Source organism: Belonocnema kinseyi, chromosome 7 (assembly GCF_010883055.1).
Source record: "Belonocnema kinseyi isolate 2016_QV_RU_SX_M_011 chromosome 7, B_treatae_v1, whole genome shotgun sequence".
Taxonomy (NCBI): domain Eukaryota; kingdom Metazoa; phylum Arthropoda; class Insecta; order Hymenoptera; family Cynipidae; genus Belonocnema; species Belonocnema kinseyi.
The window spans coordinates 4,702,090-4,723,407 of NC_046663.1; the positions used below are offsets into that span (position 1 = coordinate 4,702,090).

The 21,318-nt window shown below is 29.5% G+C and overlaps 1 protein-coding gene across 1 annotated transcript in view; it reads left to right on the top strand.

Moving 5' to 3' along the window:
• Positions 1 to 3,162: 3,162 nt before the first annotated feature.
• The window catches only part of LOC117177424 (tyrosine-protein phosphatase non-receptor type 5-like), a 67,545-nt gene continuing 49,389 nt past the window's right edge, over positions 3,163 to 21,318 (top strand). Inside the window, exon 1 of the mRNA XM_033368097.1 lies at positions 3,163 to 3,273. The gene's annotated coding sequence lies outside the window, so the exon portion shown is untranslated. The remainder of the gene's footprint in view (positions 3,274 to 21,318) is intronic.

A 21,318-nucleotide genomic window follows, 5' to 3' on the forward strand; every position in this document is an offset into this window, starting at 1 on the left:
TTCCAGCTCGGATCTTACTCCCATCGTGCCCCTTTCCCAGCTCTAAGTTAGCCCAAACTTTATACCAGAGTGTTCTTCTACTTCTTGTTGCATTTTCCAGCTATAAAAGGGCCCAAACTTCGCATTCATAACATCCCAATCCAGGGCTCCTTTTTCAGCTCTTAAGAGGCCCAAACTTTAGACTTGTGACATTCTTCTTCCATAATGCTCATTTCCCAGGTCTTCGTTAGTCCAAACCTAATATCAGAGTGTCCTTTTCTCTTGTGTCGCATTTTATAGCTTTTAATGGACCCATACTTCACAGTCATAGCATCCCTACCTAGTGTTACTTTTCCAGCTTCACACAGACCCAAACTTTACTCCAAAGCATTCTTGTGCTGTCATTCACCTTTTCCAGCCATACAATACTCAAATATAACCCCAATGCGCACTTCTCCCATTGTACTCCTTTTCCAGCTCGCATCCCAGTGGGCACAATATTTGGCGACGTCTTCACAACATCGTTACGACATCTTTACGACGACTTTACGATATCCTTTGTCCATGTCGTTAAGGTGTCTTTACGATATCGTAAAAACGTTGTATGATCTGACGATGTCTTTACGATATCGTAAAGACTCCGAAACGACGCGGACATAGGATGTCGTAAAAATGTCGTAAAGATGTCGTAACTATGTCGTAAAAACGTCGCCATTTTTGTGCCCACTGGGATTTCCTTCCATCGTGCCCCTTTCCCAGCTCTTCGTTAGTCCAAACTTCATATCAGAGTTTGCTTTTCCCTCGTGTTGCATTTTACAGCTCTTAAGGCCATGTGATGAGTGGATCACCTGACTAGATTCCTACCTTACCGAGACTGTTTGTATTTCCCAACTTATTTTCACAAAAAGCGTCAGATCCAGTTAAACAATTGAGATAATGAATAAAAAGCACTAAAAAAGGTGGGTCTGGTCTTTAATTTGTATAATTATTAAAAAAGGCTTTTTTGAAAATAATTTTTTTGACTTTTTTCATAATTATTAGAATTTATGACATAACCCACCTTCCTTAGTGCTTCTTATTTATTATCCCAAATTTTCAACTCGATATAGCGCTTCATGTGAAAATAAGTTGGGAAATAAAAAAAGTGCCAGTATGGTAGGAATCCAGTCACGTGACCTACTCGTCACGGGTCTTAATGGGCCCAAACTATACTCATAGCATCCCTACCTGGTGCTCCTTTTCCAGCTCAAAATATATAATTAATCAAATTACTGTAAACTACAAAAAATTCCGCAAATTTACAGAGATTGCTTTACTGAGTTTTGGGTCTTCTAGCTCAAGTTACCATAAACTACTTTTAATATTAGCATATTTTACCAAAAAATTTCATAAATTTCCGCAAATTTACAAAAATGTTTGAAATTGAATTTTGGATAATTTATGGCAAGTTACAATCAATACCTTAAAAGTACTAGTCGAAAAATTCCCTCTTCTAATTTTTCTTCTAATTATAAAAAATTCTATGAAAAAGTTGCCGCAAATTTTGGATAATTTACCATAAATTGTCTAAAATTGAAAATTGAATTAAAAAATTTCCATAACTTGCGGAAATTTTCGGTCATTAATGGAAATTTTACAGATAAATATGGTAATTGATCATAAATTAGCCAAAAATCATTTTTAAACTTTTTTAAAATTTCAAAAAGTTTCCACACATTTACGATAATTTGATCAATTAAATATGGTAACTTACGATAAATTACCGCAAAATTCTATTATCTGCAAGCAAAATTTCCTCACATTTTTTACGGTGAGTGGGCTCATAATCATAAAATGCGAGCTCATAGATGTATCATTTTCATTATTCACCTCTGATGTCACTTTTCAGTCCCTAGGGAGTAAAAAGTACAGCTTTAGCCCCGCTTTATCGGCGTCGAAAGGGGCTGAAATCATGCATGTGTCATAAAAAATATCGTATGCGCCAAGGGAGAAAGGACTTTTTACGACTCACTTTTCCCCCCTGGTGCATAAAATATTATTCTCTTCTAAATCTAATCTCATGAAGGTTCCTCGTTTATATAATGTACAAATAATCTATAAATTTATTATATTTATTTCCTAACTTATTCTCATACGAAACGCCACATCGACTTGAAAATTTTGGATACTAAATAAAAAAAAGTGTCGGTAAGGTAGGAATCTGTTAACATCACATGGCCTTAAGGGCATGTGACAGAGCCAAATACCTCTATTACCAACCTCACTTGATCAGTTCACTGAATATTTTTTTGAACCTGAAGACTTTTTAAAATAAAATATCGAGCTAAAACTTTGGAAAATGTATTAGAGTACAATAAAGTACGTTTAAAACTTCTTTAAAATTATTTTCGACCAGATTAAAACTGGGAGCCTTTTTCACATATTTTTTCTGAACAAGGGTTCGGATTTTCGTACAGACCGTTGCCGGCTGATGCCGATGGAATTGATAGTTAATTCCTTTGTTTTATGACGGATAAGATATAGCTGCAAATTTTTTTTTAGATATTTTATTATTAAACTTTTAATTAATTAATACTTTTTTTTGTACTTTATCATAGTTTTCTGTCGATTCTTGCATTTCTTAAGGTTTCAGGCCGACATTTAATGTATAAAAAAAGTTCAAAATTTCAAAAAATGTCGAGGTTCAGAAAAAAGATATGAACAAGGCTTCCAGTTTTAATTTGGTCGGAATAATTTTGAGTGAAGTTCCCAGACAAATTAAGTACCTAAACGAACTTTGTTGTACCCTAATACATTTTCCAAATTTTCAGCTCGATAATTTGATTCACAAAAAAGTTCTTCGGTTCAAACAAATAAACAGTGAACTGATAAAGTGAAGTCGGTAATACAGGTATTTGGCTGTGTTACATACCCTTAAGTTTATAAAATCTTAATAACATTTTATACGCGAGGGGGGGGGGATTTTGAGGTTCGAATTTCCGAAAAATGCTTCAAGTAATTAATGAATGACCCTTAAAGAAAGACATTCTAGGCGGAACGGGGTGGGATGGGGTGGGGTAGAATAACTGGAAGCTTGAATTCGTGTCACGAATGCGCGCGTCTATCCCTCTCCCTCTCCTTGCATGCAGTTCACAGTCATTTTTCAACTCGTTCAAACGCCATTCAGATGCGTCCGATGCAACTTATTCTCGGTTTCAAATTTTCAAGTATACAATACAAGGTGGTGCGATTCCCGATTAAATATCAAAGTTTTGCTGTGACCTAGGACAAGCACGAGGATCACCCCCCAAAAAAGTAAGGGTTGCTGCTACTACTGTCCCTACTAGAACGCGTCGCTTTTCACCCACACTTTCACAACATAAACATGCCTCAAAAAAGGGTTACTCAAAAAGAACTTTTTTTGCCTCCTCACTCTACTATTTTCATTCATTTTGTGGCAAAATAATTGTGCAAATTTTTATAAATTAAAGAACAAAAAAGAGTTTAACCGCTAGTGTAAGACTTTTAAATGCTGAAAATATTTACTTTTTTTGTTTAAACATTACAAAATAATTAACTGAAAGCAATAAGTATGACAGTGAAAAGTTGGTAGGCATCACTGAAAATTATTTAAACCTAATTTTATTCAGAATACTACCCCTAAAAGTAAACAGTCGAGTGATAAAAAACTACCCTTAAACTTTTAAAAAACTACTTTCTAGAATATTACTATTTTTCTTGCACAGTTATTTACATAATTTTTCATTAACAAAATTCTAAGATGACTTTAGAAATGTTGTTTAAATATCAAGAATATCATTTTTCAACTAAACTGGATTTTGAACTAAAATTACGAATGTTTAAACAAAAAAAAATATTTACAAACTAGTTTAACTTTTAACCATGTAGTTTATTTTTCAACCAAAGTGTGAGTTCTAAAGGAAAATTGTAACAGTTCAATAGTTTTTTCAATAATTTAAACAACATTTAAATTCGATACTGGGTTTTCAAACTACGCTTCATAAGAACAATGGTAAATGACCGGAACTTTTTGAATTTTTAATAAAATGCTTTCTTATTAATGAAATGAAAAAACTTTTACTGCAAAAAAATTGTTCAATTATTATAAATCACCATAACTTCCTTCCTGTTCAATAAAAGGTATCCAAATGAATTGTTAATATATTGATGACAAGAAATTTTGTATATTTTTGCATCAACTTTGAATTATGTAAATGAAAAAAGTTATCGTATAAAAAACCCGTTTTTCAATTATACATTTTTAATTGAAGTTTTTTAAATTGAGGTTGTTTGAAGGTCCAAAAATAAAAACTTAAATTGTCTTCACATTATTTAACGAATTATAAAATATTTAAACAATATATTTGAAGTCTTCCTAGGCTTTTATGAGTTAATTTTTTTTTAATTCATAAAATTACACAAATAATTTTACACTGAATAAAAGAAAATATGATAGTGAGACAACAAACAACAATTTTATTTACTTGGGTCATCCTAATGCCCAATTTCAAAACACCAGCACATTGTACAAATTCTTTCCTGAAGGGTTTTTTTCTTTTTGCATAATTTTTTTGATGTAATTGTTATTATTAAGCCATTATTTTAGTATCTGAAAAAAATAAATTTTTGAAAGGCTTAAGAACATATAGTACAATAAAAATATATATTTTGTTAAAAAAGCTGCTATATTTTCTTTTTTTTACCTAAATAATATTTTTTTTAAACAGATGAGACTCAATAACGAAATCCATTTTTCAACTTTCTTTTCAATATATTTCCAAACAGGTTGTTTATACAAAAAAATCGAAAAGTGTTCGAAAAAAACTTTTTTTTACCTATAGAACAGTTTCACTAGGCTAAAATTAAATTAATCGACTGTCACAAGTTTATAATTTTATTAATCTCACTATAGGTATTTACAATTAAAAGGTAAATATATTCTTAGAATATAATATATTTTCAATTTTTAATTCATCTTGTTTGGTTAAAAATTCTACTATTTGGTTCAACAATTAATTATTTGTTTAAAATCCAACTATTTTGTTAAAAAGTCATATTTTTCAGTCAAAAATTCAAACTACTTGATTGAAAAATGAACCAATTTTTTTAAAGTCGATTTTTTGGTAGAAAAGTTCTCTTTAGCAGAAAATTAAACTATTTTTTTGAAAAATCATTTCTTTTTTGGTTTAGAGTAAAAAAGTAAATAATTTAACTGAAAATTGAAGTATTCCTTTTTTGTTGAAAATTTTTCTTTTATAGTTACAAATTCAATTACGTCGTTACAAATGTATCATTTTTCAGTTGAAGATTTAACTCTTTTTTGATGACAATTTGTGTATTTTCTCCACAATGTCTTTGATCTTAAATTAATCTTATTCATTAAAAAAACATTTAGTGGAAAATTTCTATTTTTGTTTGGGAATTTAACTATTCTAATTCGTTTATGTTTGGGTCAAAATGAATTTTTTTATTGTATCTAAAACTTTAAATATTCAATTTATGTTAAAAATTTATTGTTTATAAGTTAGAAAGTGAACTGTTTAATAGAACATTAATCTGTATTGAAAATTTAACTATTTGGTTGAGAATCAAACTATTCAAACAGTTTTAAACTGAAAATTGAGATTCAAATTTTTGTTGAAAACTCATCTTTTTTTAAATGAAACTATTTCGGTTAAAAAATCATCTATTTGGTTGAGGATTCAACTATTCAGTTAAAAATCCAGCTATTAGATTGAAAAATTAACTATTTTGCTAAAAGTTTAATTATTTCGTTATAAATTAACTATTTTGTCAAACTTTTTTTCTTCATTTCGTATGTTTGGTTGGGAATTTAACTAATTTGTTACAAATTCATTTTTATTGTTTGTTAAAAATTAATGTTTTATCTGAAGGTTTACTAACTCTAGTTTTGGCTTCAAATGTATCCTTTATAAGTTAAATATTCAACTATTTGGCAGAAAATTCATAATCTTTGTTGAAAATTAGTCTATTTAGTTGAGGATTAAAGCATTTTGTTAAAATTTTATCTATTTAGGTTAAATTCGATGGGTTAAAAGTCTCTTTTTTTAAATAGAAATGTATCTTTTATAGTTGAAAATTCTGCTGTTTTGTTAAATATTCATGTATTTTGTTAAAAATTCATCTTTCTAAGTTGAGTTAAAATTTGACTATTTTGTTGAAAGTTTAATTATTTTGTTGTAAATGTAAACATTTAGTTAAATTCCACTTTTTTTAATGAAAATAAATTTTGTTGTTGAAAAATAACAATTTTGTGGTGAAACATTAACTGTCTTCTAAAAACTAAAAAAATTTCTTGAAAATTTAAACCATTTGGTTGAAAATTCTACTACTTGGTTAAATATTTGTCTATTTTTTTTCTTTTATTATGGCAGAAAAGACGTGTTTCTTGTTTGAAAATTAACAATTTTCTTACAAATTCGACTTTTCTTGAAAGAATCGCCTTCTAAACTTAACCATTTGGTTAAAAATTAACCAATTTTGTTGTTCATTCAAAAAAAAAACAAATTTCATAAATTAATTAAAATTCTGAATCAGAATTGTAATTCAACCTTGTCAATATTCTCATTCAAGATACTCTCATTCACTCGCTCTTGTAGCGCTGAATGGGCCGAGCTCGACCTCCCGTTCATCGATTGACAAAAGTTTGATCAAGTTGAAAATTAAACCAGTTTGGATGATCGCTTTTTATCAAACACTTCATTCGACGTATAAAAATCGAAGCTGCACCCGGAATCTATAAATATCATCTTTATAGTTACAAGAATTTTTTTTAAATCAGAAAAATAATTTTTTTTTCCTCTACTACTTAACCCTCCCGTCGCTTCCCCACTTACTACACCACTTCCCCACTTCCTATACTTCTCTTCCCCGGCTATCATTTTCGGCTTACTACTCACAATCATTTATAATTATTTTCCCTACTTTCCCTCACTTGTACTCAGTTCTCCCACTTCCCCTCCCTAATTTCACTCATTTCCTCTGGTTCCAGTCCCATCATATTCCCTACTTTTCATCCCATAATTTCTTCTCGTCTTCCCCACTTTCTCTCTCGTTACTTCCCCTACTTACACTTCTCTATTTCTCCTCATTTTCTCAACTTTCCCTCCTTACTTCCCATACTTTCTCTCTTTCACTTCCTCTCCTTTCCCTCGCTTCATTAACCTTACTTCCCCTTCCCACATTTTCCGTACTGTCCCTACCGTCATTTTCCATCACTTTCAATACTTCTACTCGCCCCATTTAACCTACCCCCCCCCCTTCCCTAATTTACACTACTTCCCCTGGTTCTTCTCCACTTATTTCCTACCACTTCCTCTCCTTCCCTACCCCTTATTGCTCCTCACTTCCCCTACATATACTCCCCACATTTCCACTTATATTTTATAATTTCTGTCCCCTCACTTCTCCTACTTTCCTTTCCATTAATTACCCTCTCTTCCCTACTTTCCTTTCACCAATTTATTCTCATCTTCCCTACTTTCTCACCTTTTATTTCTCCTTACTTCACCAACTTACCCTACACTTAATTCCTATCTCTTCTACTACTTCCACTTCCTCATCTCCCTAGCCCTACTTTCCCCTCCCTAAATTTTTTCTAATTTCTCGTACTTTCCCTCGACTAACTTCTCCTCATATTCCCTACTCTTCTTCTCCTCATTTCCCTTCATTTTCTCTCATACCCTTTTCTCTGATTTCATCTACTTTCTCTCCTCTCATTTTCCTTTACTTCCCCTAATTTCCCTTCCCTCACTTTTTCTTCTTATAGAAAGTACAAAGGACTGACAAAATAATTGTTTACACAACATTTTTTTCAAATTTTCTAGCAAAATAAATATGAATCTTAAAAATGATCAATCTTTAACAAAAAAGATTAACTTTCAGCTAATGAGATTACTTTTATACCAAACAAACGAATTTTTAACAAAATAGTGGAATTTTCACCTAAAACAGATAAATTTTAAAATTAAAATAAAATAATGGAATTATCAGAAAATAAAGTAATTTTTAACTAAATAAATCTTTAACAAAAAAATTTAATTTTTAAACAAATAAATGATTTTTTAACCGTGAATATTTCATTTCTATTGAAAAATATTAATTAAAAAAAAATTCAACTAAATATTTGATTTTTCAGATAAAAAAATCAATTTTCCAATACAAAATAAATGCCAACAAAATATTTAAATTAAGAAAAAAATGTTTCTCAAGTAAAGTGATAAACCATTAAAAAAAAAGGAATTTTTAACAAAGTAGTTGAATTTTCAACCAAAATAACGAGTTTTGAACCAAGTTTGTTAATACTCAGAAAAAAAATTTTCATCTCAAGATAGAATAGTTAAATTTTTGGTAAAAAAAAATCAATTTTCAACCAAGTAGAATAAATTTTTAACGAATTAGTTAAATTTTCAACTAAATAGATGGATTTTCAACGAAGAAGGCAAATTTTCACCTGAACATCAAATAGATCCATTTTCAGTTTTAAAAAAAATTGTTAACCAAATAGTTAAGTTTTGAAAAAAAGTGTTTTAACTAAAACAATGAATTATCAATTTAAAAAACTTAAATTTCAAGAAATTAGTGTTCCACTCAGGACTAAGAAGTAGAATTTTCAACCAAGAACAACGAATTCTCAACGAAAAATGTTATAGTTGATGTTTCAATCCAAAAATATTTTAATTTTCAATTAAAATAAAACACTTGAATTAGACAAAAAAGAAGAACTTTCAATAAAATAATAATACAAGTAATCAATAATTCCCTAACTCTGTCATGTTTCCCCTAACTTTCTCAAATTCTCTGACCTGTCGCAACCCTGATTTAGTTTTATTTGAAAATTTCGAACAGTATTGATTTTAGGTAAAACCGCTGCACATAAAAATTGCAGATCTCATCAGAACACAAATTTTTCTACACTATTATTTTCCCCCAAAATGAATATTTTTCATGAATAATGACAAAAATATAATATCAGACAAAAAAATTTAACATTCTTTTATGACTCATAATTGGGATGCAAAAGGAACCCTTAGGCCAAGTATCAAGTCAATATTCCTAAGTGTCTTTTTTGGGGATGACCCAAAAAAAATTATTTCGAAATTTCCTTAGACGAAAAAATATATTGGGGTTGTTGTCGACCTCAATTTTCTTTACTTAGAAGGTCGGAAAGGAATTGATTTCCCAGCACGAAAAGGAAATTTGACGAGTTGCCTAGCATCAGATCCCTTCAATCTTCTTTAAAAAAAATGTCAAGGTATCGACTCTGTACAGTAGTTATGTTCATTCATTACACTAAGAGATCCACCCACGCACCACATGAGTATGGCTTTATATTAGGCCTCAGCTTAGGCCTTAGGGGAACCCACGCATCAAAATCGTTCTTACGAAATACGAATTCCACTCCCTTAATTCCCCCTCCCCCCTCAGCCCCTCATCACTACTGACTTAACCCCTCCAACAATCCGTGATAAACACCAATAAATTCAATTCAAAGGGAAAAAAGCAAATAGCGTCGGTGCGATTTGTCCCAGAAAAAATGTCCTTTTATTGACATTAAGCGAAAAGGGACATCAGGATAAATACGTGCGTGTATTTTCCTCGCCCTCTTTACGGTGTCGTATTTACACCAAAGAGGCTTACTAATTCAAATGGTGCAAATTTGTTTACTATTAATTAGTAAAAATCTAAAAATTCAATATGTAATAATAACGAGAGCCTTAATCAACAAATTCGCATCATTCAAGGGACGCCACTCTTAAGGCCATGTGATGAGTAGGTCACGTGACCAGATTCCTACCTTATCGCCAATTTTTTTATTTTCCAACTGATTATCACGCGAAACACAACATCGAGTTCAAAATTTGGGATGCTAAGCAAGAAGCACTAAGAATGGTGGGTCTGGTCCTAAATTTGTATCATCATAAAAAAATTTTTTGTTGTAAATATTTTTTTGTTGCTTTTTTAATAATTATTGAAATTTAGGACCAGATCCACCTTTCTTAGAGCTTCATATTTATTATCCCAAATTTTCAACTCGATGTGGCGCTTTATGTGAAAATAAGTTGGGAAACAAAAAAAGTGAGGGAAAGGTAGGAATCTGGTCACGTGACCCACTCGTTACATGACCTTAAGGGCATGTGACACAGCTAAATACCTATATTACCGACCTCACTTTATCAGTTCACTGAATATTTTTTTGAACGTTCGAAATTTTTTTATACATAAAATATCGGTCTCAAACTTTGAAAAATGGAAGAGTCGAAAGAGAACTACTTTTAAGTACAAAGCTTAATAATAAAAGTTGTAAAAAAATATTTCAACTATCAATTCCATCGGCATCAGCCGGTAACGTTGTACACGAAAATACGAACCCTGGCGGCAACTAGACGAGGCTCTAGAGGGTTCGTAGTTTCGTGCACAACGTTACCGGCTGATACCGATGGGATTGATAGTTGAAATATTTTTTTTTTTACATCTTTTATTATTAAGCTTTGTACTTAAACGTAGTTCTCTTTCTACTCTTGCATTTTTCAAAGTTTGAGACCGATATTTTATGTATAAAAAAAGTTCGAACATTCAAAAAATTTTGAGGTTAAAAAAAAAGATGAAATAATTTGCAGTGAAGTTCCTTCCAAAATGCAGTACCTAAACGTACTTTATTGTAATCTAATACATTTTCCAAAGTTTCAGCTCGATATTTTATTTAGAAAAAAAGTTCTTAGGTTCAAAAAAATATTCAGTGAACTGATAAAGTGAGGTCGGTAATATAGGTATTTAGTTGCGTCACATGCCCTTAAGGCGCTTCAAACAAGTTGGTTTCGCTCGATCCACCATACGTCTAAAAGTATGAATTTTTTAAAATAATATTTTCACCACATAATCTAAAGGCAATTATATAGTCTTAAACGGAGAGCTTTTCCCGACCAATGTCCCTGTTCTTTTTTGTAATTTCAAAATGGTTTTTCTTGCGCCTAAAACCGGTTTCAGGCGCAAACAAAATATTTTCAATTACAAAAAAGAACAAGAACATTTTTCGGAAAAAACGCTCTATCTAAATCGGTATAGTTGCCTTTAGATTATGTTGTAAAAATATTACGTTCTACAATTTGTCCTTGTAGACGTGGATCAAGCGAAACCGACTCGTTTAAAGCGCCTTAAGGCCATGTGATGAGTGGGTCACGTGACCAGATTCCTACTTTACCGACACTTTTTGTATTTCCTAACTTATTTTCATACGAAGCGTCACATCGAGTTGAAAATTTGGGATACTAAACAAGAAGCACTAAGAATGGTGGGTCTGGTCCTAAATTTGTATAATTATAAGAAAAGTATTTTGTTTAAATAATTTTTTTGCTTATTTTATAATTATTAAAATTTAGGACCAGAACCACCTTCCTTAGTGCTTCCTATTTATTATCCTAAGTTTTCAACTCGATGTGGCACTTCATGTGAAAATGAGTTGGGAAATAAAAAAAGTGGCGGTAAGGTAGGAATCTGGTCACGTGACCCACTCGTCACATGGCCTTAAAGGATTCTCTTTCATCCTTTAAAACCTGTGTCAGAGAAACTATCCTAATTCATTAGAATTCGGATAGTAGATTGAGTTATGGGATTTTTTGATTGTGCGCAATTTTTCTTTTAACGATTTGGAACTTTACCTAACGATAAGAACCTCGTTGTACAATCAAGGTTTGGTTTTTCAGTTTTTTTATTTTAAAAAAGGGAGAATCCGTTATAATAAAGTCATAACGACTTTTCACTTTATTCAATTATAAAGATCACGTTCTGCGAGAAAATTAAAATGTATTTGATGAAATTTTCAATGTAAATGGGAGTTTTTATTTTACCTTTCAAAATAAGAGCCACAATTGAACTCGTAACGACTTTGAACTTTATCTAACGATAAAGACCTCGTTGTGCGAGCAAGTTTTAGTTTTTGAGTTTCTTTATTAAACAAGGGACAATTTGCTATAATAGCGCTTTAACGACTTTTTACTTTATTGAATTATAAAGTCATCGTTGTGCAAGAAAGTTCAAGCAACTGCAAATATTATTTTTTAACTTTAAAATAATTTACAATTATTAAAAGATGCATACTAATCAGCTACCTGTTGTAGGTTTTCAACATTTTTATATTATTTAAAATTTGTGTACAAGAAAAGGCACACAAATATTTATTTGAAAACGTACCTATTAAAAAAAACCACTAAAAATAACAATAATATCAATCACCAAAATCATTTAACTTACAATAAATTAGAGTAAGCATCCGCTTTTTCACAAAAGAAAAATCGCGAGAGGAGCGAGAGTCACGGCGTCATAACAACAGCAGCGTACATACGCTTGTGCTATACGTGATACGCCATTTACTTTCGGCGGTATATTCAAAATAAATTTGAACTTGTACTTCAAGTACTTGTTCGCAGAACTATGTTAATGCCAATTTTTTTCAAAACACATTTTATTGGTTCCAAAATTCTCTAAAATTTCATCGCACAGTTTCTTAGGAAAACTTTTAATTTTTAAATTGTTTAAAAATGTTAGATACGTAAAAAGTAACAGCGTTATTCGATTCAACAATTTAAACATTAATTTTTTTCTTTAAAAATTATCCATTAGTTTTTGTCCTATTAGTTTATAATGATTTTTGAATTTTTTCGTCATCTTAACTACTTTGTTCAAAATAGATTGTTTGGTTGACAATTGATATGTTTGGTTAAATAGTAAACTATTCCATTTTTTGAAAATAATTCTTTTTGGTTAAAAAACATCTTCTTTGGTTAAAAATGCAAGTGGTTAAAATTAATCTGATTTGATTCATGTTTCGCATATTTTGTTGAAAATTCAACTTACTTTGTTAAATTCAACTGTTTTCTATTTCTAATTAATTGAAACTATTTAAATAAAAATTTAACTATTAAAAAGAACATGTAACTATTATAATATATATTACATGTAACATGTAACTATGTATTTTAGTGAAAATTCGTCTATTTTGTAGAAGAATAGTGAAATCCATCTTATTGATTAAACATTTAAATTTTTTTTGTTTAAAATTAACTTTTTTTTGTTGAAAATTCAACTTTTGTGGTTAAAAATTCAACTATTTTCGAGTTGAAAATGCAACTGTTTTGTAAATGATTTACCTTTATTTCTTAAAAATTAACAAATTTGTTAAATTTATGTATTTTGTTAATAATTAATTTTTTTATTGAAATTCCTTTTTTTGTTAAATTTAAATTTTTTATGTGAAAATTTAATTTGTACATTTTTAGTTGAAAAATTATACTTTATAATTAGAAAAAATAACTATTTAGGGAGAAATTCCGGTACTTTTATGATAAATTCGTCGTTTTAGTTTCAAAATTTAACTAATTGGTTAAAAATTCAACTATTTTGTTGAAAATTTGTTTTTTGGCATAAAGATTCACGCTAAACGTCAAACAAAATTTAATAAAAAGTCACTCAATTTTACTATTAAATCAGGTACCACTGTTAAAATTATTTGTTAATTGTGCATTGCACTTTGGAACTTTAAAAAAAAAATTAATTAAAAATAAGGGTTTTTATATTAAATTACATCATCAAATATATTAATTTGTTTCTTAAAATCATAAAAAAAAACTATTTTTGGGAGACTCAATTTTAACAACACTAAGCTTCTTTTTGTGATAAAAAAATTTAATAAGTGCCTTTTTCCCAAAAAAGTCAAATTTGATATTATCCATGATTTTTGAAAGTAAAATCTTTATTATTCCAAAAACAATTGAAAACTTGTTCATTTGTGATTAGCTGTTTCGGATTGAAATATAATAACAGCCTGATAAGTAGATTAAAAAATCATCAGATTCCTCTTGAATTTCACAGACTCACGCTCACACCGTTAAGTTATAAGAATAGAAATATTTTTTCATCAGAGAAAAAGCAGACACGTGATTAATCGTCAGTAATTTCACACAAAGCGCTCGGCTTTATTATCTCAAGCGCCTACGCGTAAATCAACATTTATTTTATTCTTATATGAATTTGAATGATAAAAACTTTATTTAATGAAAATGAGAATGATATCATTTCGATAGAGGGATACGAATTCTAAATATTTATAGCCAATTGAAGCACGCAATAAGTTGTTAAATAAGATCTCAATTTTTTTATAAAAAGAATAAGAGTTTCCCACAAAGATGTTCTTTTTGTTAAATTTTTAATCGTATAATCCAACTGTCACCCTAGATAAATAAATTATTTTTATGAGATCTTAAAAAAATGATAATTTTAATTTGCAAAGTTTAATTTTGTGGATGAATTATAATTAAATTTTGTAAGTCTGGATAATGTATTTGTGATCTTAGACCATCTATTTTTAATCCTTGGCAATCCAAGCCAATCCACTTTCAATTTGCAATCAAAAAGCAGGTTTCTGAAAAAAAAGTTTTCTTTGAAAATAATTGATTTAACGATTTTAGCCGACAAAATATTTCAGTCGTTAAAAAAACTCCTCGTATACTTTTCCTCACCGACACCCCCTACATTCCCCTATGTTCCCTCCCACCACTCAAATAATTTCTAATTATTTTCCCCACTTCTCATCACATTCTCTACTTCCCTATCCTAACTTCCCCTCACTTCCTCTACTTCAGCATCCCTCATTTCCACTCACTTCACCTATTTCCATACCCCTCATATCACCTTACTTTCCAACTCTCACACTCCAAATTTGCTGCCGCTTCCACAGCTTTACCTCACTCCTGTAATTTCTCTACTTCTCATCTCCTTCTTTCCTCGAACTTCTCTTATTTCACATATTTCCAATATTTCCCCTATGTCCCCATATATCCCCCTTGTTTTACTTAATTTATTTCATGTCTTCTACTCACACCCATATATCCCATCACTTCCACCACTTGCAATCTCCTAATTTCACCTATTTCCCCTACCTTTCCTCTTCTCATTTTACATATTTCTTCTACTTTATCTCTCCTTATTTCACCTATTTCCCCTCATTTTTATACTTTCCCTCCCCTTATGTTCTATCATTTCTCCTACTTTTCTTCCTCACATTTTGCATCACTTTCGCTATTTCCGCTTCTCTTGTTTCCTCTCATTTGACCCATTTTCCCTAATTTCTTTTCCTTTCCTCATCTAATTTCTTATCATTTTCCGTACTTCCTCTCCCTTCATTTCCGCTCGTTTTACCTGTTTCCCCTAATTTTTTTTTAAATTCTCTCCCTTCACTTCCCCTCTTTGCCCTTATTTCTTCTCATTTCCGCCATTTCTCCTAATTTCTTCTAATATCCCTCTTCTCATTTCCACTTACTTCCTCAACTTTCATAGACATAATTCTCCTTATTTATTCTACTTCTACACCCCCAATTTTCCCTCGCTTCACCTAATTTCCCTACTTCTCATCTCCTCATTCTCCCTAACTTCCTCATTTCTCCTATTTCCTCTCATTTCGTCTACTTTCTTTTTCTCTCATTGCGCATTACTTCCCCTTCTTTCCCTACCCGAATGGCCCTTATTTCATCTATTTTCCCTCATTTCCCATAACTTCTCTTCTAATTTTTTTTACTCCCCCTTAATCCTTTATTTCGCCTTCCATTATTTCCCCTTATTTCCCCTCCTTAGAGAAAAGTACGGCTGCAATAAAACTCTGAACATTTAAGTGCCAAAAATATTGTTAAAATAAATGTTTTTTGCCAGTACTAAAATTTTTCCATTAAAAATACGGTTTTTTATTTGAAGTAAAATCAACAGTAATATCATTGTGATCCTTAATATTATGAAGAAACTTTTTTTTCAAAGATCTCATTTTGTTCACAAGTACCCTAATTTGCTTTTCCTTGAATGGAAGTTTCTTATTTGTTGAAAGCTTGAATGAAACGGAAAAGGATAATATCTTAATGAAAATCTTTTTCTTATTTTTTTTTTTGTCTTGAAGGGAAAGAAATATAGAGATAATGACCCTGACAAAAGAAACGAAATTGTAGGGGTGCCGGCTAGGCTAGGTATCATGCAATTCGCCACCCACGCGATCAGGATGGCCAATCAGCGACAGAAGTGTGCGTGTAGCCCTCAAAAAGCTCGCAAGCTCCATAGTAGTATCGCACCGATGAATGGACCGACGCGACGGCGACGCGACGGACGGCGAGTCAGTAGTACATCTGCTCGCTAGAGCTTACGGTCTATTTTCGATTCTCTACTTTTTTACATTTTCACATTTTTTCGTCGCTCTGCACTGGCTCGGGCTTTCCATCGCTTCGCGTCTTTAATGTTTAAATTAATAAATAACTTATTCAAAAAATAATTTTTTTTTTAAATCGACCTATCTCTTTATGAGTGAGCGAACTACCTAGTGTTCCTATTACGCAAACTACACAATTGAGAAAGATCAAAAAAAGTATTGCACACATTTTTTTCAAGTATTTCGAATTTTTCTGAATTTTTTTAGGGTGACCGCAAAATTTCGTTTTTATAATTTCCCTGACGGTTCTCTGATTTTTCTCTCACTAATTTCTTATTTTCGTTCAAGATTAATATTTAAAGACTAACATCATAATCTTGTAATACTTTTAATATCGAATTTATTATGAATGAAATAACACAATTTTTATTTAATTTATTTTTAAAAAGTGAAAATGTGACCAAAGTGACTAATGTCTAACACAAAAAATAACTAAAAGTAACTAATGTGCATTGATAATGTTAATAACTTTTTTTTATTTTATTAGAATTCCAAGGTATTTGACCAAATTTATAAGAGTTTCAGATGCATTTTCTGAATTAAGTAAAATTGATTTAATTTATAAGGATTCAAGTGAACTAAAAAAATTCAAAAGAATTTCAAGCAATTTAAAAGAATTTAGGATAAATTAATGAAAATTCAGGGTGAATTCCAAATGAACTCCAAAATATGTTTAAAAATCTTTTCAACAAAATGGAACTCTGCGAATCATTAAAAAATTCTTTGTAATCTTCTAAAATTCCCCAAAACATTTTAAATCCTTCGAAGTCTTTCGAAATCCATAAAACTTTTTAAATTTTTTAAACTTTAAACTTTTAAACTTTTTTTTTGAAATATTTTAAAATACATTGAAATCTTCTAAAAAATTTGAAGTCCCTTCAAATTATTGAAAATCAATTGAAAATTCCTTAAAATATTTTACAATGTCCTAAAATCTTACAAATTCTTTGAAATCTTTGAGAACACCTTGAAATATTTAAAAAAAATTGAAACCCTAGAAAATCCCTTAATAATCATTCATAAATTCTTTGAAAATTTATTCAAATATTTTCGGAGCCTTAAATATGGAAGCTTTTATAATATTCCAAAATCTCGTGTTCCGAAATTCTAAGAAATTCTTTAAAACCCCTTGACATTTTTTTTTGTTAAATCCTTGAAATCTTTTGAAATTCCATGATATTTTTTTAAACTCTTGAAAACTCCTCACAAGTTTTACAAATATCCTTTAATTTTTAAAATCGTTTGGAATGCCTTCACATTATTAAAATCTATTAAAAATTCCTTACGATTTTTCATTTTGTCAAAAATTGCTTATAAATGTTAAAAACACCCTACAATCTTCAAACAAATTTAGGAACCCTTCTCATTTTTGAAGTCTAGTAAAAATTGATTGAAAATTAAAAAATATCTTGGAATCTTCTTAAAATATTTCAAATCTTTTGAAATTTAAAAAAAAATTACTTCAAACTTTTTAAAGCTCTGAAAAATTTCATTGAAATCTGTTGAAATCTTTTGAAAGTTTTTAAGGATCTTAAAAATTCCTTGGATGTTTTAAAAATACCTTAAAAGCTTTTAAATCCTTTGGAAACCTTTCAAATCATTAAAATCTATTAAAAATTCTATGGAATTAACAACAAAATTCAAATACTTTTGAAAGATTTTTAAATTCCTCGAAAGTTCTTAAAGCTCATGAAAATACCTTTTAATTTTACAAAATGCACAAAAATCTTCAAAATCCTTTGAAAACTCTTCAAATTATTGAAATCATTAAAAAATTTCTTACAATTTTCTAAAGTATCCTAAAAAATATTTTAATTAAAATCCTCAAAATTCTTAAAATCTTTGAAAATTTATTAAAATATCTTGAGAGCTTTTAAATCTCTTCAAAATCGTTGAAATCCAAACGAATCGTAAACAATCCTTCGAATCTTTTATAATATCCTTAAGCCTTATATAAGTACTATAAAATCGATGCATTTCTTCCGCAAATCTAGCAAATTCTTCAAGGCTAATATATTAAAAATACTTAAAAATATATTAAAATCTTTTGAAATCCTTTGGCATTTTTTAAATATCTTGAAATTTCCTTGGAATTTAATAACTAACTATCGTCTTTAAAATTATTTGAAATCACTTAAAATTTTTGAAATTAATTAAAAATTACTTGGAGTATTTTTAAAATACCCTTAAATATGACAAATCCTTTAAAATCCTATGAAATGTTTTGAAATTCCTTGAAACTTTTTAAAGCTCATGATAACTGCTTGGAATTTTCAAAAAATACCCTATAATCTGTAAATTACATTTTGAATCCTTTCAAATTGATGAAATCAATAAAAAATTCCTTAAAAAATTTTTAAATAACGTAAAATATTAAAAGTACTTTAAAATATTTTGAAATCTTTTGAAGACCTTTGAAATCAATTAAAAATTCCTTGAATTATTTTCAAATACCCTAAAATCTGTAAAATACTTTGGAATCTCTTCAAATTATTGAAATCTATGGAAAATTTCTTGCAATCTTTTAAAAACCCTTAAATATTTTAATTAATTTGATGTCTTTTGAAATCATTTGAAACTTTTTAAAACTCTTGGAAATTCCTTGGAATTTCAAGGGAATTCAAGAAAATTGAGAAATAGTGTATAGTGAAATAGGTATAAAAAGTGACTATAGTAAGTTTATCTTAAAAAGTGACGAAAAGCTATTTGAAAAAAAATAATTGATTAAACCTGTGATTTTCCCTGACCGCCTGCCATCCCGGACTTCACTATATATGTATTAGGGCGATTCTTCTTATCAGAAAAAAAAAATATTTTCGAATTTGAACACGCCCACTAGCCTAAGCCATACCATATTAGCCATAAAATAAATAAATAAATCTCGTTTGATATTTTATCTTGAATATCGTCTTGAGTGTCATCCCTAATTTTGTGTTAATTCTTGTCTCGAATCTCGACTTTAATTTCGTCTTGTATCTCCTTTTAAAGTTTCTCTCAAATCTCAAATTTTGTCTTAAATCTCGAATTTTGTCTCGAATTTGCGAATTTGGTGACGAATCTCAAATTTTGTCTCAAATCTGAAATATTATCTCGAATTTTGCCTCGAATCTCGCCTTGTGTCTCAAATGTTGCCTCGAAACTCGAACTTTGTCTCGAAAATCGAATTTTGTCCAGAATCTCGAATTTTTCTTGAATCTTGAATTTGATCTCAAACCTGACATTTGGTTTTGAATCTTGAATTTTGTCCCAAATTTCAAATTTGGTCTCAAACCTTGAATTTTGGGCTTGAATCTCGAATTTTGTCATAATCTCAAAGTTTGTCTTGAATATCGAACTTGATACCAAATTTCACATTTTCTGTCGATGCCCGAATTTTGTTTCAAATCCCGAATGTTGTCTAAAGCCTTGAATGCTGGCTCGAACCTTGAATTTTTGTTTTAAATCTTGAGTTTGGCTTTGAATATCGAAATTTGTCTCGAATCTTGAATTTGGCCTCGAATATCAAATATTGTCTAGAATCTCGAATTTTGTCTCGAATCCTAAATTTTGTTTCGATTCTTGAACTCCGTCTCGAATCTCGAATTTTGTCTCGAATCTGGTAAAAAATGTATGATGGACCATACTCGTGCAAAAAATGAATTAAAAAGATCACAACTCATATATGAGACCTCTAAATCATATTCGATTTTTAATTATTTTCTTAAATTTGTTATCTAAAAAGGTATAATTTAGTGGATGTTCAGATTCGAAAATCATTTTCTTTAATCACTCTAATACTTACGTCTATTATTTGACTGATACGAGCTTTCGCTTTAATTGGTGGAATAATTCGACTGATTACTGATGAAGTGGAACGACCCCGAGAAGTGAACTCCTTTGATGTCTTTTTTTCTGACGGGTAATAAACGATATAAATGTTAATGATCTCAATGAGGATTTTATTTTATAATTTTTTTTATGCAGTTAAAATTTTTTTTTATTGATAATTATTGGTTTGACGACAAAAATTTTACACTTAAAATTTAAATCAATAGTCTGATAAGATAAAATACTAGTTGTCTAAAAAAAAAACTTAAGATAGTTGTGCCAAAAATCAGATGTATCAAAAAATAGTTTTTCTATGATTTTAAAAATAAAAAGAATGCTACTCTGAATTTTATTTAAATAAAACACTTTATTTTTAATGAACAAATATTGGAGCTCAGAAAAAAGTTTATTTTAAGGATGTTTTTTGTAAGTAAATTTTTTCTTAATGTCACTAATTAACGATTTTGGTAAAATGATTTAATTGTAAAAATTGATGGCCTTTTTAAAGGAAAAAATTCTCTACAACTCTGCTGATTTCAATTTCGAAATTAAATTTATCTATGGTTGACATATTTCAAACCTTTTTCTTTAAAACATTTTTCAAACAAGTAATTATAATGTCATAATTAAATGTACAAAATATTGTTAAAATTATTATTTTGGCACGAGAACTACCTTAATTTTACCTTTTAAGATCATAACTCAATGTTTGGCTTTTGTTGACTGAAATTCATTATTTATTGAAGAAAGAAACCAGCCGGAAATTAATTAAAGTGTAGGATTGAATTGCAATTTGAAAAAAACAGTTCACTTCAACGAATTTGTTGATCAATGAGTCACGATGATGCGTCCCATAATAATTAGCAAGACAACATAATTTTTTCCGAGGAAGCAAAAGTCACGAATAATAAAAAATACTAAAAATTTAATTACCGCAATAGAAAATTTCGGAAGTTATAAAAATACCGAAGATAAATAAAATTAAGGGCAATACTTATTACCGCAATCAATTTATTCCAAAAGTGGAAATCACGGAAAGTATAGAAATGAAAAAGTAAAAATTTTCAAAATGAATAAATCCCTGAAATTGTATGATTACCTTAATTTTAAAAATTGATTCTTCAAAATCCCAAAGTATCAAATTATCGAAAATAAGTCAAACTACAGGAAATATTTATCATCGTAATTGAATTATTCCGGAAGTAGAAATTAACTAATCTGAACAAATTTAGAAATTTCAAATGATTGAAATTATGAGTTCCTGAAATTTT